General features: G+C 33.3%; 1 protein-coding gene across 15 annotated transcripts in view; it reads left to right on the top strand.

The window, feature by feature from the left end:
• ZBTB20 (zinc finger and BTB domain containing 20) overlaps positions 1 to 19,192 on the top strand; it is a 1,022,251-nt gene that overhangs the window by 174,740 nt on the left and 828,319 nt on the right. For 12 of the 15 annotated variants that reach the window (XM_031963653.1, XM_031963649.1, XM_031963663.1 and 9 more), the window contains one exon: positions 18,897 to 18,958. The exons of 2 other annotated variants lie outside the window; for them this stretch is intronic. The gene's annotated coding sequence lies outside the window, so the exon portion shown is untranslated. Of the gene's footprint in view, positions 1 to 2,664; positions 3,796 to 18,896; positions 18,959 to 19,192 lie in introns of those variants that run through there. One more of the 15 variants, XM_031963652.1, reaches the window with a different exon arrangement.

The raw sequence follows: 19,192 nt of genomic DNA, 5'->3' as shown, positions 1-19,192 counted from the left end.
CCTTGTGTTGGGCTCATATGAGACAATTAATAGACTGTGGTGAACCATTTTTAGTGAGATCAAGAAATAGAAATAGAGCAGTTGGCACACACCAGAAACCAAAGCTTGGAGATCAGCTTATGATGCCTAGGGTGGGCAGTTGGGTGTTGAGGGAGGTGAGATTGGTGTGGCAGGGTAGCACTCTTCCCCGGGAGTGATTGATCTTCCCTGCGGCTGCATCATCTTCAAGCCTGGGTTCAGGACCTCAGGATATGAGTACTTTATTAGACTTACCTCATCCCTATCTGCTGTCATCTCTTGGGCCAAGAGGCTGCCATCTAGGGTCTGGGTTTTGGTCTGTTCTTAGCTGGCTTTGTAGATCTTGCCAAAAAGGGAGCCCAGAAATCTTTTGGCCTCCTTTATGATGTCAACCTAAATGTCATACCCCCAAAAGCCCAAACAAACTGTTTTCTGTTACTAACATTTAAGAAGATAAATTCATTTACCCCAATGAGGCACCAATGCATAGGTCTGTACCTTCTACAGGAATACATATTTAAAGACCCAAACAAAGGCTCCCTTTCCCATGAGCTCAACAACTTATATAAAGAAATTTCTCTGTTTATCCTCCTGCCTCTTCTTGCCCAATATCTGTGAAATTGACAGGTATAACTGTGTACTTCAGTGACTTGATTGATAAGAGAACTTTTTCCTAAATTTTGTAGAATATCTGTCAATACCTTTGTCCAGGCCTTTGTTACCTCTACTCTGAACTGTTGCAGTCTTCAGCCTCAAAATACCCTCCCAGTACCAGTTTGTCCTCACAGTCTCCAAAGTGATTTTCTCACTGCTCAGGTCTGATCATGTCAGTCCTCTACTTAATAAATTTCAGCAGCAGCTTCCTATTATCTTTAGGATCAATACAAACTTTGCTGTTTGACATTTAAATCGTTTCACAATGCATTTGTATTTGTCTCCCATTCTTGGAATGTACTTTCTCTTGGAAGCTCTGGTTTCAAAACTCATCTCAAGGGACACTTTTACTTGAAACTTCTGATCTCTCAAGCTGCCTAGTGCCCTCCTTTCTTGAATTCCCTTACCTTCACTTTGTTTACATCATGTATAGACTTTTACTTGTTCATATTATCTTCCCTTTTAGAGTATAAGCTTTTTCACAACAGGGGATTTCTAACTTATTGTCTTTATTTTCCTATAGCTAAGCACATAGTAAACATTTACTAAATGCTCTTTACTTGATTGATTGATTTGTTTTTATAGATCTCAGCTGTGAGATTTCAGGAATACTATAAAGATAGACCCTTATTGATTCATGATGAGTAATTGGTCTGGCATCTGGCTGTGAAAAAAATTCTGAAATGTTAACACACAGTTCAGGGTACATTGCCCTCCAGTTCTTTCTACCTGCTCTAGCATAGGAGTTAGTCAGTGGAAGCTGCCACCTGAAAACAAAATGTCATTTAGCTCATCCTTGATTCATTGGAAACATTATTTCCATGCCCATATTTCAGGTAACATTTGGTGGGTAGGAGTGTGGAAGTTTGTTATTTGGGAAGATTCATAAGTATTTACTTACTTATCTTCTGGGTTTGTTTTTCACTCTGACAGATTTTCCATACCACAGAAGTGTATCAATAAACATCAAAGATAAATTCACCATTTTAGGTTTTTCTGTGCTGGTGAGTCAGTTAACTGTAGGATAAGCAGTGAAAAATGTATGTCTCATCCATTTCCTTATAACACATTTTACTTCTTATATCAGAGAATTTTCTTTTTTTTTTTTTTTTTTTTTTTTTGGCTCTTTTCAATAAATAGTATCTTATGCTGCAATTTGCAGACAAATGTGTCTTGAGGACATTGGAAATTTATAGCAGCAGATTTCAAAAAAAAAATTCTACTTGATGGTATGAAAATAAGACATGACACTTGTCCATGTTGAAACAATTATTTTTCCCCATCTCCTTTTCCTGTTCTTAATTCTTGTCTTTTAGTTTTCTGTCAGCTTCCCCTTCATATCTAGGCATTGTTATAATTATTGGATTTATATACATAGGAGAATCATTTTACAGATGAAGAAACAGAGGCCCAGAGAAATTAAATAATTTTCCAAAGATCATGTTGCATGTATTTAACAGAAGAACCAGAATTCAAATCTGGGTCTTCTGACTACAAATCTAGCTTTCTTTAGCCTGTCCTGGCCTGCTTTGCAATGTATACTCCTCAATAATAGTGTTTATATCTCGTTTTTGGATATTCAGCAAATATTTGGAATCATTGGAAGAGATTTTAGAAGTCATCTTGTTTTTATCTGTTCTCTTTCTCCTCTCTCTTCCTAATCAGCAATCCCTTTTACATCAAGTGACTGATGGTTATCTAACCTTTGGCTCCTCTCTTCAGTACTGCTTGTCTGTTTAGTTATTTTTTCAGTCATGTCTGACTCTTTATGACCCCATGTGGGATTTTCTTGGCAAAAGACTGGAGTTTTTTTTTTTTTTTTTTTTTTTTGCCATTTCCTTCTCCAGCTTTTTTTTTTACAGATGAGGAAACTGAGGCAGATAGGGTAAAGTGACTTGTTCAGAGTCACAGAGATTATTTGTTTCTGAACAGGAAGTGTCTGAGGTTGAATTTGATATCATTACTTCCTACCTCCAGGCCTGGCACTTTATCCACTGTGCCAGCTAGCTGCCCTTTACCTTTGATCTCATCAGAGTCCATAATTATCCTGTCTTTCTGGTCTACGACTGAAATTCCTCTCTTGGATTGCCTCCTATCATTCCATCTCCCTGCCCTCTTCCTATCAAACCCATTTACTTCATTCTCACTCCATCACTCTCTAGTTGCTTCACCCTTCTTTGCTATCTCAGCCTCTTGCCCTGGCTCTGACTTCACTTTTCCTTTCTTCCCATTCTGAACCTTATTGTTAGCCAGTTGGCTAACAATCACCCACCACTCATGTGGATGACAGAATCAGTTTTCACAACTTAAAAGTATTAGGAATCAAAGATGCAGGGGTAGGACAACCTGCAGGCAAAGATAGGCCAGAGTTTCCAATGAAAGTAATTACCCTGAGACAACATCTACCAGCCTTGTCACCTTGTCTTTATTGAGGTCTGATTGATGATTGCCTCAGATTGTTTCTGCAGAATAGGTCAATCATTTGAGGGTGACTCCATAGTTGAGATGTTCTTATAGGAATTTATACTTGGAAATTCTACTTCTACTCCATCTTGGTGCTCAAATTATTCTGTATGAGTCTGTGTTTCCCTTTGGGCCAGACACATTAGGAAATGATTCCTGTACTAGTATTATCATGGGGGAGAGGTGGTGTTCTAGTTTGTTTTTATCAGTGAATGGAGAAAAAGAACTGGGGAATTGATCTCTGCTGTTAGATTGCTAGGAGATGGCAGTTAATGAGGCCTGACCTCAGACTGAACTTAACTATGTTTCTATATAGGAATTGGTCTAATATTAAGGGAAGACTTTGTGAAGAAGACAGTGTCCTCTTCGCCTTTTTTTTATTTTTAAAAGAAAAACATTTGTGAATTAGTATGGACTTAAGGAAATTGTCCTTGTGTGCTCAGTTCTGCTAAATGATGATCAAATCATAGATCTCTAGCAGATAAGGACTTTAGAACTCATTTAGTCCAATACTATTTTACAGATGAGGAAACAGACCTAAAGAGTCCACTTCTATGGGGTTACAAAGGTGTAGTAAGTATAAGAAGTTTCTTCTTCTTCGATGTCCTCTTGATTCCAGTTCCATTTATTAGCAGCATGATAATGGAAAGAGCACTGGATGTGAGTTCAAATCCTGATTTTAGCACTTATTAACTGGATAATTATGGCCAGGTCATTTCTGCTCATTAGTCCTCATTTTTCTCACCTATAAGATGGGTATAATAATACTTACAATACTGATCTTACAAATGATTGTCAGAATTAAATGAAAGAATGCATCTAAAGTTCTTTGTGAAACCGAAATAATTAAATAAATGTCAAATATTATTACTTATAATATATTATAAAACCCAATAGATAATTTAATGATTCTGAGTAACAAACAATGAAGAAAAGTATAACTAACAATAGCCAGTTCTCTGGAGGTTTAGAATGACTTTGGTGAAATATTCAGAGATTCAATCTCTTTTATAACACAACTTCATTTTTATTACTGATCATTTGGTCTCATCATAGTCTCCATATTTATCTTTCCCCAAGGTTGTTCATAATATGGCCATTATATCATAGAAGATTGATTCAGTTTATAATCTGATGAATGAGCATTTAGTTTGAGCCAAATTTCACTTATTCTAACTCTAATTTCTGGGAATCAATAACTATTATTCTTGTCAATGATATGTTTTCCATTAAGCAAATTTTATCAGCAATTATTGATGTATTTTTAAAATCAGATATTGTAGAAAACATATACATAATATATAAACATATATTTTGCTTTGTTCTTTATTTTCCCTCCCTTGTGTACTTAAATAATATAAATTATTTTATATTGATATTCTACAAGTCATAGTTCAGTTTTAAGATCTTAAAGTTTTATATTATAAAAATATTGCATATTTGAGCTTTTTATTAAATTGTAAATTCTTCAGATCAGGAACTATATGTTAACTATTCTTTAACTATCCTTTCCATTTCCTCCTATATACCTTATAGAAGTAGGCATTTAATAAATTTGCTAAATTGAAACAGCAACTTAGAATAATCCCTGGGAGAGGATGCTTATTTCTTTTAGAGAGATAGATAAACTGCAATGCATCAGTGAAATACCTGAAATTCAGGGAATCTGACTTCCATCCACAAATATCTAACTGGTGCTTTTTTGCTGATACCTGAGCAAAGATGAGAGATTTGCACTTACGCAAAATTTTGGCACTTCATGATTCATGCTATACTAATGTCTACAGGGAAAATTTGGTTCCTCAGAGTACTGAGGAAGTGACTGTCAGCTTGATTGTGTGTGAAAGCTCCTATTCTATCATGTGATTTCATCAGGAACCTGCGAACAGCTAACCTGTGTTCTTTGGGGAACTCATTCCCATGACATACAGAATACATGGCAAGAGCATTAATATTAGTAATAAAACATTATATACACACAAGTGAGGCTTGAAAGCTTTATTCTCTGGTTGTACAGTCTATTGTTTCATGAGCCTTACCCAACACATCAGGAAAAAGAAAGAATCTTCCAGTTATTGTTCTAATAAATCAGTTTTTTTGTGGAGTTTCTGAAAATAATATTTTTTCAGACTTCTATCCCTATTGTATAATTTAGTGGTTTGCTTGTTGCATTCAGCTTACCTGTGAAGGTCAAGCATTTTGTGACCACTGAAAATTTGATCTGTGCTTCCCACAGAAAATTATATAAATGTTCTCATTATTTAGAATGGATATTTTAATCATCTCAAGGTTTTATTTTTACTAGCAGCCTCAAGTGTTTTTATTTATTGAATAGTGAATTCAACTGAACTTGCTTTTAATCATTTTTTAAAAAATCTCATTTTCTTAAGAAAAATCAAGATTACATTGACATTCCAATGTAAATGAACAGTAAACTTGTTGATTACATTAGATGAAGCTTTAGCATTTTTGTAGAATTCAAGGTGGAGCTAAAAATTATTTTGACAATTGGCTTTACTGATTTATGCAGAGTAGGTAATATTGAATTGGATGTCAGAAATGTAGAATACAATTTATTGGTTATTGCAAATTGAAGGGTTGATAAGTTAATGAAAGCTGATTGGCATTAGAATTTATTACAGAAACTCCAAGTTAGACAATGGAAAATGATAGTCTTATTAATTAATAAGTAACATCCTGAAGATATAGATTAATGAACTATCATTTAAAATCTTTATCAGACTTAAAATTAATTGAATAGTTAGACTCATGGAGATGTGTAATGCTGAACAATAGGAAGAAGTACGAAACTGCTGAAAATAGATTGCTATTGATAAGAAGCACATAAAAGGAGACTTGAAAAATATGAAATTAGGATAACTCAATAAGTATGTTAGACTACTAACTCTACATTTTGAGTAGAAAATTTATGAAGATGTGGAATTTTGAAGGATAAAAGCAGATATAATATTAAAATAAATAAAACTAATGTAACTGGTAGTAGACTTCCAGTGTCAGACACTATTTTCAATATGACACTGGGTGGGGGGGATTAGTAATTATTTGAGGACAAAGAAATCATGAGAGAGATGAATTTATTACAAAATAGTTGTGCTCAATAAGTTTCATAAATGTTTAAAATAAGGCGACAGAGTTGATAGGGATAAGTGGACTTGATTTTTTTTTTTTAAGCATCAACAAAATGTTTGATGTTCCCTCAAAAATTATACATTTAATTGCTTTAGGTATGAATAGATGTAGAAGACTGTAAATGAATCTTTGGGTCAAACTGTAATGTTAAGGAAAGGTTTTGATTTTTATATAGGAATATATTGGATGATATAAAATTGTTTCTATATCTAATGGCATTGAGGAGCTTTATAAGTATATATACATTTTATATTTCATGGTTCAAGGGAACACTTTGCACTAGAGAGGTCCATGTTTTTCTCTGTGTGGTGGCATTGTATAGTAGAGAGAACATTGGATATCACATGAAAGGATTTTGATTCTGATCCCAGCTCTACCATTTACTACCTTTGTGATCTTGGACCAATCATTTCACCCCTTTGGACCTGCATTATGTCATCTGTAAAAAATAGGAAATTAGAGGCAGGTAGGTGCCATGGTGGTTTGAGCACCAGCTTTGAAATCAGGAGGATCTGAGTCCAAATCAGGTCTCAGGCACTTAACATTTCCTAGCTTTGTGACCCTGGGCAAGTCACTTAACTCCAATTGCCTCAGCAAAAAAAAAAAAAAAAAAAAAAAAAAAAAAAAAAAGGAAATTGGAGCAGCTGACCTAAATCTTTGACCCTTTATTGAAATATCATTCATATTTATTATTAAAAGTAGAGATGATAAAAACAAATCCTCAGATTTTAAGAGATGAAATAAGAAGAAGAGTAGCTTGGGACTCATGAAAAAGTTCCTTTTGTTGAGTAAGATACTCAGTATTTGTTGAATGAATGAATAAGTTAAAACTAAAGAATTTATTAGGTATTTTCTATTCTAGATAATAGGGATACATAGAAAAAATGAAAATTTGAAACCAGTCTCTGCTGTTATGAAGTCTCTGGTTCATTAGACATTTATCAGTGAATGATTCTGTCCTTATTTTGTGGCCAAAATAATCTTCCTTCCCATAAATTTGGTCATGTAATTCTTTTGATCAAAAATCTTCAAATGAGTCTTTAATACTTTTCAAATACAGTTCAGACTTCTCTATTTCCTATTTATTCAAGACCTACTTTCTAGCATTACCCTATCTCTCCAACCACATGTAATAATTTCCCCAGAATTTCCTTTGCATTCTAGTCAAACTGCTTAGCTTCCTGAAAATACAGCTATCTGATTCACCCATCTTTTCTCAGGTTGTTGACAATTCCTGGAATGCCATCCCTGTCTATTGTTTTCTATTGAACCCTATTACTTTCTTGTCTACATCAGTTTTTGCAGATCTCCTCTTATTCCCTAATATTTGGTTATCTTATTACTCATATTAGACAGTAAACTTCTTGAGAGCTTGGACTGTATGTGTTATTTAAATTTTGCCTTTTTCCAGAAATCTAGGGCATTGCTTTGCACACTGAAGGTACTAAATGCATAGCTGTTTATTGTAATTAATTAATGAATTTCCTTATGAGGCAAATAACAAGCTAATACTTGAGTGTTGGTCTAGCAAAGTACCTATGAAGAGGTATAGGATGAGACTTAGTTTTTCATGTCTTTAGAACGAATATTTAGTATTTGAGTGGGGAGAACTTTTAATGTATATGGTAGATATTCTAGTTATCAGGCTGTTACTCTCTTTATATTCTTTATTATTATTTCTTAAAGAAATACATATACTTTTGTGCTAAAATTGGTGTGGTGAAGTGTGAAACATATGGAACCTAGCAGACCAGGAGATCATAAAGTACTAGAAATAGGCCTGGGTAGAAAAGAAGAAAGAGTGCATTCAATCTGTAAATTCCAGAGGGCCTGAGGACCAGAAGCCTTGCTCTAAGAGGTTTGCTCTAAGAGACTTCATTTAGATTGGAGTATGAAGAAACCACACCTAAGGTACCATTTCTCTTAAACTATGAAACTGAATGAGAAAATAGGTAGTATAACTATAGAATCAGAACCCTAAGGGAGTCGGGTTCTTGTTATTGTTATTGAGTCATTTCAGTACTCTCTTACTTTTTGTGACCTTAGTTGAAGTTTTCTTGACAAAGATACTGGGGTAGTTGCCATATCCTTCTTCAGTTCATTTTGGAGATGAGGAAACTGAGGCAGACAGGGTTAAGTGACTTGACTTGTCTAGGTAGCATGTATCTGAGGTCAAATCCAGATGAGGTTTCCTGACTCCAGGTCCAGCACTCTTATCTACTGTGTTACACATACTTGCCTTTGTAGTAGGATAGAACAAGAAAAAATAAAGCAGCTTCTTTGATTGTCAGGAAGAGATGGGCTCAAACTTTTAGTTATAAATGTGTAAAAATCAAAAGTTGTCTATGATTTCTTTCTTAAGAGGGACAAAGCCAGAAAAGACAACAAGAATTTATTAAATACTCTGCTACACGTGCTATGCTAATTGCTGGGGATATAAATAACAACTAAAAACAAAATTCTTGCTCTTAAGAATTTTGTCTTCCTTTGACAAAATACACTGAATGGGGCTGGAAAATGGTGGGGTAGGAAAGAGGGCAGGTATCCATATGGAATTATTATTTTGTAGTTTAGAAAGTTAGATGCAGAGCCAGGAGACTTTGTAAGCATTTTTCAGTTTGCTCTAAGAGACTTCATAATCTCTACACAAAATTTATACAAGTGTGTGGAAAGATGGCACTAGAAGTATGTAGGGATGGTGGCTAAACTGTATATAATTTGAAAAGCTAAACTCATGAGCGATTATCCATGAATTCTTCTTGAATTTCAATAGAGTAGTTTGAAGCTGTGATTTTATATATTAAATAAATGTTATTTGGAATAGATAATCCTCAAATGTTATTGTTGAGTTGTTTTTCAGTCATGTCTGGCTCTGCAAATGTACTATCTTTAAATACCAAATTTTTGTTAATTCTCTGAAAATGATAATAATAGCAACAAAATTTGTCTTTTTAACAGGTTTTGTCATCAGTGGGTGTACCTAGAAATCTAAAGTTTGGTACACCGAGTGCAAGTTCTGTGGTACAGCGACATTGCTGTCATTGGGAACACTCAATCTGTCAGATAGATGGGGATGCCAAGGAAGTTTTCAAATTACTGTAGTTTTAGCCACTGCATTAACTCTTTTGCTCTCAGATAGATGTATGTTAGTTTAAATTAAATTTTAAAAATCACAGATGACTAATTTTGTAATTGGAAGATAATTATTTTAGAGCAATTTATGTTAAACTTCTGAGAGATCAATGACTTACCACGCCAAACCATTTTATGTCAGTATCTGAGTTATTCCTCAAAAATGTTTCTGAGGAGAAGATGGAGGACCTGTACCTTTTGCAGGATTTTGCATCTGTATTTTTTATGGGCGCATTTTGATCCTAGGAGAAAGGAGAGCCCCTCTTTTTTTTCACAGAAGTGAAATGCATAAAGTCAAGTACATAAAACTGAAGTCAGATTTACCTTCAAATTAAGAACTACATAGTGAAATTTAGTTACTGCAGAGTGCTTTTAAATTGTTTCTTATGTTAAGGAAATAGTGGACTCATTTAAGACTTAATTAAGATATAAGAAAATCTTACTGAAGCCGAATCAATTTAATTGAATTCCACAAATTTTGATGGACCTACTGTGTACAGAAATGGATCCTAAATGTTGGAGGATATACAGAATTTAATAAAACAAATGACTTCGAACCTAGTAGGATGATATAACATACACAAATAATTCGGATACAAAATAATTCTTAATAATCACATGAAAATTCTATGTGAAGCAATTAATTTTTAAAAAAATGAAGTTAGTTTTATTTATATTTAAGAAGTAAAGTTTAAAGCTGGGTATTTTTTCATATAGTTCTTCCCACTGCTGAGAAAATCTTTCTTCCCTAAGAAAAAACTTATAGAGTCATTCTGCATAGTTTCTGGGCACTCATATAGAAGAAAGCAAGATTGTCACTACTCTCAAGGAGTTTATATTTCAATAGAAGAAGATATCACCTATAGCAATTATAATTTAATTAATCAAAATTTTTATGCACTGATAGTGTAGGAGAGGAGCAAATGATAAGAAGACAAACTCATTACTTGGTATAGTCTCCAACACCTATAATTTCATTGCTCTGCTGGTGAATCTTCAGTTAACCAGAAGATCTAGTTCACAACATTCTAATCACAATTTAATTCTTAAATCAAGTAAGAACACAGTGGTTGAATTGATATTTGTTTTTCCTTACACCAACCACCTTTCATTTTGTACAAAAGAAGGAAACAAAAATCAGAAATTTTGTATACTCCCCAAAGAACCTAATTTTTAAATGTTATTTTTGTTCCTGATTTAAGCACCCTCAAAGAAATGTTCACACACACACACACACACACACACACACACACACACATACACACACACCCCAGAACACAAAAAGAAATTATTATATGAAACTGTAAATATTTATATACACATATCTATTAATTTCCACTTCTAAATGCTTTTTCTTTTAAAAACAAAATGAACATTACCCATAACTACTAAAAATTCCCTGCTAATCTGTCCTTCCTTCTGAACATCTTTCTGATTCCCCTCTGTAAAATTTAAAAAATATTAAATTACCCTCTATCTTTTGGCTTCATAGTTGCAACTCTTCTCATTCCCACCTCAAAACAGCTTCTTGAAAGAAGTGGAAGGAAATTAGGACAAATAATAATAGATAATAAGAGCTAACACTTATGTAATACTTATTATGTACCAGTCACTGTGCTAATAAGTTAGCATTTTACATTTATCATTTTATTTTATTCTCACAAAAATCATGAGAGATTAAGTGCTATGACTATCCCCATTTTATAGATGAGGATTCTGAGGCAGGTTCACACAACTAATGTCTGAAGGCTGGATTTGAACTCAGGTCTTCTTCATGACTGTAGGCCTGGCTAGCATTCTGTTTACTATTCCACTAAATGAGAACAGTTAAGAAAAATGAATCAATTCAGTGTCCATAGCCAAAAATAGATATCGCTTTACTTTGTGTCCATTGTCTGTCAGTAACATGCTTCATCATGGGTACTCTGAGGACATAGTTGTTCATTGAATTTTTAGTAGTTAGGGGTAATGTTCATTTTATTTTTAAAAGAAAAAGCAATGAACATAGTTGTTCATTGTATTGACCAGAGTTCTTAAGTCTTTCAAAGCTGTTTTTCTTTAAAGTTTTTTTATCTTATTATAAACCATTTTCCTCATTCTGTTAATTTTTCTGCCTCAATTTATACCATCCAGGATTTTTTTTAAACCTCTTTCACCATTTCTTATGATGCAATAATATTCCACTACTTTCATGTATCATTGTTCACCCACTTATCAATTGTTTAAGAGACAATCTAAGGCATTCCTTTAGATTCTAATTCTATTCTTAAACCTTTTCCCCTTTTTAGAAATCTGGAAGTTTGTTTTGCTCATTCCCTTCCAGCTGTTGCCTTTCCTTTTAACTCCCCCTGCCTCCCCTAATCCTGATTTGTTTGAAAACTGAGTTTGAGGTATTATTAATAATCAGTCAGTCAATAAACATTTATTAAGCATCTACTATTTGCCTGGTGCCATGCTAAATTTTTTTTTTGCAACAAACTGTATTGTGTAGTTTGTCAGCTTCAGATAAGAATAAGGTTCATTGATAGTCACCTCATTTCTTCTTACATGTTTATATATTTTTCTCATGTACTCCAGTGATGAGAAATCTCAAGTTCTACCTCTTTCTTCCTTCTTTCTACATTAAAGTATTCCTCCTTTTACCCTCCGTTCTCTTTCAGACTCCTAAAATTTAATTCATGTGTGTGTTTGTGTGTCTATATATATATATATATATATATATATATATATATGTATGTATATTTAGATCCTCTTGATTGCATTTTCACATAATATTTTAAAGCAATTGTTTTGTATGTCTTTGTAGGAAGCACATATTTCACACTTTAAAACTTTGAAATTTTAGTTGAAAAAGATTGAGTAAATAATTCAAGAATGCATTCTGTTTACCTTTTAATAATTAAGCAGGTCAGACTGTACTTTTTATACTCATTGAATTTTTATTTATTTGTTGGTATGTACTGATTTTTAAGATTTTAGTAAGGTGGATTAAGGTGGACTATTGGAAAAATGAAGATGAATAGAATTCAAGAGCATATAATTGAAGTAAATGACATGGGGGTACTTTAAAAGAATGTGCTTCAGCAGCTCTAGATTTTGTTGATTCAGATTCTCCTGCCAATTAAGGATTACTTAGAATTTCATAAATTGGAAGATAACTTTTGAAAGATTCTATGGCCAAAAAATTTGTCATTCTGAAGCCAGTCTAGTGAAGAGCTTCCCAAACTTACCCAGGATGATCCTAGGATAATATTACTCTACAAGAAGACTTGTGGCTCTCCCACTTTGGTTGGACCTGCTAGATGTCTGCTTGCTTGGCAGAATCTTTGATAAGCCAGGGTGCCCTTCATGGTTGTGATGTTACTACGTCAGAGGAGGAATTTAAAGGAGAACTTAAAAGCACATGAGAATAAAATTAGAAAATTAGAACAATTTAGATAAAATTAAAAAGAAATTAAAGAAGCGTATGACCTATATTCTTGTTACATAGCTGACATGTATTTAGAAAGTGCTCTACATATATTATTATAATTGATTCTCACAACTTCCTGAGGTCACTGAGCTTGAGAGAGATCCCAAAGCTCTGTAGCTGAGGTATCATTCAAATTCATTTCATCCTGACTCCCAAGACCAGCCTATATTTATTCTGCCTAGGGAACTTCTTCCTCTCCGTATTGAGAGAGAAAGGAGAAATTTAAACAGCAAATATGTCTGTGTTATAAACCTTTTGAGAATTTGATTTGACTCAGGTTTGCTCTGCTGTGGGTTCTAGATTCTCATTATGTTTAGGACTTTTTTTTAGAGTAGACCTTTATATAAAATAGAGTTTATTCTAAAACCTGCCCAGTTTCCATGTAATTCCCCACGTTTAGCATGTCTTAAAGCCTGGCTAAATGATTTACATGGAAAGCATTGAGTTTGTAGCCCTGAGATTGAGGGCTAGTTTTTATGGATGGGGATTGAAATATATTTTGTTCACTTTTTTTGTTTCAAAATAGCATTATTTTTAAATACTTAGTTTATGTCTCCACTCTTAAATTTGAATTTTGAAAAAAAATACATAAAGAAACTCAATCTTTTAAATTGTATCTAGTTAAATAAATATTGAGTATTTCATACTTGATAGTGAATTACTGGTTTTTAGAAGTCTCTTATCTTGCCTCAGTTTGAGGGAAAGTCCCCATATTTTATATTAATAGGTAACAGCATTGGAAATTATTATCCTTAGGAGTCACCATCTAGAAAAGCAAATGTAGTGTGGTGTTCTAGAAGGACAATCTCTGAGTCAGGAAGACCTGGTTCTCTGCCATGTACTAGCTGTATAATTCAGGGCATTTAATGTATCAGTTTCTTAAGTCTTTCCGCTATTCTCCCTCCCTACTCCCAGTTCCCCATATTAATGAAATTACCTCTCTCCCACCCAAAACCCAAAAAGTTTTGGTTTGTTATTGTAATTATTGTAATGTGAAGTTGACCTTTGAACTGCATGTTAAGTACCAGTGATTAAGACACATTTGTTTATGCAAGAATGAACAGCATGGTTTTGTTGATGATTGAAATCTTCATCTGTTCATATGGCATGTTTTGTCTCTCTGTAATGTTACTCTCATTTAAATTGATATGTTGTAACTAATGTCTGTTTTAAGGGCATGCTTCCTATTATAGAAATATAACCCAAGCACCTAAAATTTTCAATATTTCAGGTTATGCTTTTTATTTTAAATTTTAATTATTTTTGGAATTAAAAGCTATGGAGTATCTGGATGATACTATTGCAAGTATTATCTGTTTCTTTTTCATAAGACCTATTGATTACTGTAGTTTGTTCTGATGTAGCACTTAATTTTTTTTTTTTTTTCTGGACAACAATTGGCTGAAGGTTTTGACCAAAAATAGGAATAGACGGATACTTTTAAACGAATTTCTGAGTTCAGGGAACCTAAAATTGTGACTTCTAAAGGAATTTTTACGTTTAGAAAGCAGACTCCTAATATTTAATATTATCCCTTTTAAATGTATTTCATGTATTCACCAAAGTTCTATTTTTTTTAAAACTAAAACCAATCTTACAGCATCAAAACTGTTAAAAGTAATTATATTTCTATTTGAGTTTTTCTTAACATGTCATGTTTGTGATTTTATTTTGGCAACTTCTTTTTGCATATTTTTTTTAATCTTTCATATTCTTCCATTGGGTATATTAGTACTAACCATTTAGTGCTTTATTTTTTCTGTTCTTTTTCTGTTCACAGAACTCTGATGCCATCAATTTCAATACATGTTAGTTTGCTGCTATGTATACCCAGTGATTTTTTTTTAAATCATATAATCTAAAGTCATTTATCTTTTCTAATGCTGACCTGGGAATTATAGCTACACAATTTGATATATTCAGTTTTACTGGGTAATATATGCATTTGTTAGGGGAAATACTATAATTTCATCATAAAAATGAGGGAGTGCCACTGTCCTTTTATGTCCCTTACTTTGAAATGAAAGAAGCATTTCCTCTATGATGTTTTCACCCAGGTAAAATCTTTTTTCACGTACTTTTCCAGTTTATGCTAAAATCTCTGTGGACTTGAAGACAAATTACAGTTCTCCCTAAACAAAGTAAAAACAAAGTAATCTGTTAGTTCAGGAGGATCAATCTTAGCCCCTTAGTCAGATCAAAGTTCATCACATAAACTATATCACTATTACTATACTATACTATACTATAATACTATAAATTAAGGTCACAGAAGGCATCACCAACTAGGGCAGAGAATCACTTTACATGTCTAGAAGACTTACCCATAATCTTTTTCTGAATCAAAGAACATTGCTGGATTATTTTTTCAGAAATGGAAAGTGATACTGCAAAAATTTCAGTAGACATTCCATTCCTCAGATTTTCACTCCAATGCTTTGCTTTACTTGTAGATTGGGGAGATGAGGGGAGAATTAGGGAAGAACAAAAGAGAAATTGTATTGAGTGTTGTAGAAGTGTAATATGGGAGGAAGGACTAAAATTTAGAGTAAAGTGTTAGAAAATGTGGGATAAAAAGAAGGAACAGAGGTGAAAAAAATCATCAAACTGGAATTACTACTTTAATAAATAAAAGTTGGGCACATATTTGACCCTTCTTCCTTCTCCCCCTCCTCCCCTCCCCCCCCCTTCTCGTATTTCCAAGTCATGGAGGGCTCATTTCTAATTACTCTCAAGGATATTAACAATGTTTGCGCTAGCTTTCTCTACACATTCCATCTCCTGATTCTAGTCATTTTTATTGGCTGTCCCTCATGCCTAGAATTCTTTTTTTCTTCATCTCTGCTTCCTTTATGTCCCAGCTAAAATCAACCTTTTAGAAAGTCTTTCCCAGTACCCATTAATGCAGTTGAATTCTCTAATCTATCTCTAATTTCTCTCTAATCTATCCCTTTATGTATATTGTTTTGTATACAGTTTTTTTTTTGTATATTTTTTGTTGTATGTATTAATTTGTATGCCAACAAGTTAGGAACTTTTTCCTTTTTTGTATCCCCAGTGCCTGGTATACACTTGAAACTTAATAAAAGCTTCTTAACTGACTGACTATATGTATATATATTTATATATAGATATCTGTCGATATTTTCTTTGTAATAATAATGACAACAAATTCATTAAACTCCTCTGTAGAGAACTGTTAGTGTCAGTGGTGTTATCAAGTTTGGATAAGATACAAGCATCTGCCACTATGCAGCTTGTAATCTTATATTAGGGCTATGCACACTCAAGAAAAGGGTGTAAAATGATTTACGTTGAAGTAAAACAGAGAGGTTCTAGCAACAGACTCTCTGGGTTCTGAGTAGATCAAGTTCTTAGTAAAAGGGTGAAGACTTCCTGAAAGAATTGCCATTTGAGCTGTGCTTTAAAAGATGAGTAGAAATCCAGCAGTATAAATGATATGGGGAGGACATTCTAGGTATAGATCCAGAGGTAGAACATTGTAGGGCAGGCACAAAGAATGGTGAAAAGACTACTTTGAGAGAAGCATGGATTATGTGGAGAAGGGTAGCACGAGATCATGCTAGGAAGTTGAAACCAGAAGAAGCTTGAACTTGTTAGGCAAAATGGATATGGAGCACTTGAAGGGTTGTGAGCAGAGGTGTGATGTGGCCATAGCTATCTACACATCATCAAACATTCAGTCATCAAACATTTATTAAGCTCTTGGAAATAGTATGAGGTACAATTTGGGGGAGAGGGTGACTATAGATCATAGACCTGTTCAGAGCATATTACGATAGTTCAGGCAGGGAGAAGAACCCGATATGGAGTTAAAATCAAAAGAACTTTGTGACTCATTGTATTTGAGAGATGAAAGAAAGGGAAGAATTAAAAATAACACAGAAATTTCAAATGTGGAAGGTACTGTATCTGGGATGATAGAAATAATGAAATCGAAAGAAGGCGCACATTTTGGGGGAAATAAAATAAATGTGATTTTATATGGAAAACATTTAAACAACCATAGGAATATAAGAATATGTAAAAGGTTATCTTGAAGGGAAGGCTCTAGTGGGAGGTGGACTACCAAAGGTCTCTTCCAGAAGTTAATATTTGAACTCCATCATTAACTAATACAAAGGTGCTAAGAGGCTAAAGTTAGGAAGCAAAGAAGACACTCAAGTTTGGTCACTGAGAAGATAGAGAACATGAATGTAAAAGAATCAACAAAGATAGTTGGTTTATTGACTTCAGAGCTAATGAGCATCTAGGCTGGATTTGAACTCAATTCTTCTGAGCCCTTTACAATGCTGCTTAACTGCTTCTGAAATAAGCAAGTGCATAATTTGAAGGAAAGTCCTCTTAATTCAGCTCCTCTGCTTTGGTAATAGAAAAGAGTCAAGGCTTGATATGCTACAGTCAGGAATTATCTGAATAGGGTGATAGTTAAATTTTTGAAGGTGAATATGTTTAGCAGACGAAAATAATATTGAGATAAGAAGAGGAACAAGGGAGGGGGGGAACCCTGAATGACTTCAAAACTTTGGGAAGATAAAATCCAGGAAAGTAGACTGTTGGAAAAAAAGGTGTCAAGAGGAATAATTGAAAAGATTATTTCAAAAGTCAAAGGAGAAGAAAGTAGGATTGTTGGTCAGTAGGTGTTAAAGGCTTTAGAGGACAAAGAGAATGAGAACAGAAGGAAAGCCCTAGGATTTGTCAATTATTTGGTCACTCATGACTTTGGAGAAAATAGTTTCAGAAGACTGGTGGGGACAGAACCAGATTGCAAGAGGTTGAGAAGAGAGTGGGTGGTGAGCAAAAACAGTGAGATCTCAGGATTTTAATTGTGTGGATTATGTTGAAGCATATAATTTTCTTTGATTAATTTTAATGTAGCATATTTTAAAACACTGTTATGGTAGCTTTATAAGTTTTTAACCAGCTTGTGTTTATGTATATATTTTTCTAATAGTAGAACTGATTTTTGAGAGTTTAGATATAGAGCTTATTCTCTGTGGAGATTATTAGTACACATGATATCAAGGTCATCACTGAAATTTCATAGCAAATTTAGAGATCTCCCTTTCCAAGACTATATACAGTGTGCCAACTTCAATTTTAATCTGAAATCATTTCCTGGTTAATTCTTCTTAAACTCAAATTCTCTGAAATGTGTCTAAAAGCTGTTTAGCAATAGTAAAATCTCACTGATTCATAATAATTAGGACAAAAACTGTTCTCATTTACATACTTTAAAAAATAAATGGTCTTTACTACTTTCAAGTACATAAAATAACATGAACAAGCCTAATAGTGTGTTGCCAATTAAAACTCCTGATGGACAAGCTTTAAAAAATAGAGATAGAAATTCTTCTAAGCTAAGTTCTGAGAATAGGGCAGCAATTTTGTTATACTAATTTTTTTTAATATCCCTCTCAGTGGCTATTATAGTGCCTTGTACTACTATGCCAAGGGCATGAGATAGTTATTTTTATTTATGTAAAACTTGATGCTATTAAAATAGTTTTTTTGAAGGTTGCTAAAATTTATTTGTTTTGCTGTAGGATAAACGTTCTTTCTTAAAATACTGTTTATACCATTAATCTGTTAAGCAAATTCTTTATTTAAGAGAGATCTAGAAAGCTATGCTTTAGGTCCACTCAAATCTGAATTATAATGGATTTCAAATTAATAAAATCCAAATTAATGATGTTTTCCTGGAATGCTATGTATTTTTCTTTTTTTCTTTTTTTTTTTCTCCCTGGATAAAGTGCAGATACTGTGTTCTGGATTCTAATCCTTTGTCTTATATTTTGATGCACATTTGTCCTTTACTTGGATATTTAAATATATAGAACAATGTCATTTTTCAAGTGATGAATATGCATTTATCTGTCCATAAATGGTCACTCTCTTCTCTCTCCTAGTTATCAGGTTGTTATGAAAATGCAAGGTGTGTTTTAGCATATGGTTGAATTTAAGTCTTTTTTTTTTCTTTTCACAGTTTCACAGAAAAAAAAAGTGTTAAGAATTATTCTTAACCACTTCAGATTCAGGAGAGTGAAGGTAATGTTCATAGAATATTTTTTAGCATATATGAACTTCTTCAAATATTATATGTTTTTTGGAGTCATTCATTCATTGTTTCATGCTGAACAAACATTTAGCAAGTACCCTCATCAACTATGTGTACTAGTCAGAATAATTATAGTATCTATTATAAAGTTTTTTTAAGGTTTGTGAAGCATTTACCATATATTATCTAATTTGAGTACGTATAATCCCCAAAGGAAGAATTTT

The sequence above is a fragment of the Sarcophilus harrisii genome, chromosome 3 (genome assembly GCF_902635505.1).
Source record: "Sarcophilus harrisii chromosome 3, mSarHar1.11, whole genome shotgun sequence".
Classification (NCBI taxonomy): Eukaryota; Metazoa; Chordata; class Mammalia; order Dasyuromorphia; family Dasyuridae; genus Sarcophilus; species Sarcophilus harrisii.
The sequence above is the reverse complement of the archived record's forward strand: the minus strand, read 5'-3'. Positions and strand labels throughout refer to the sequence as shown.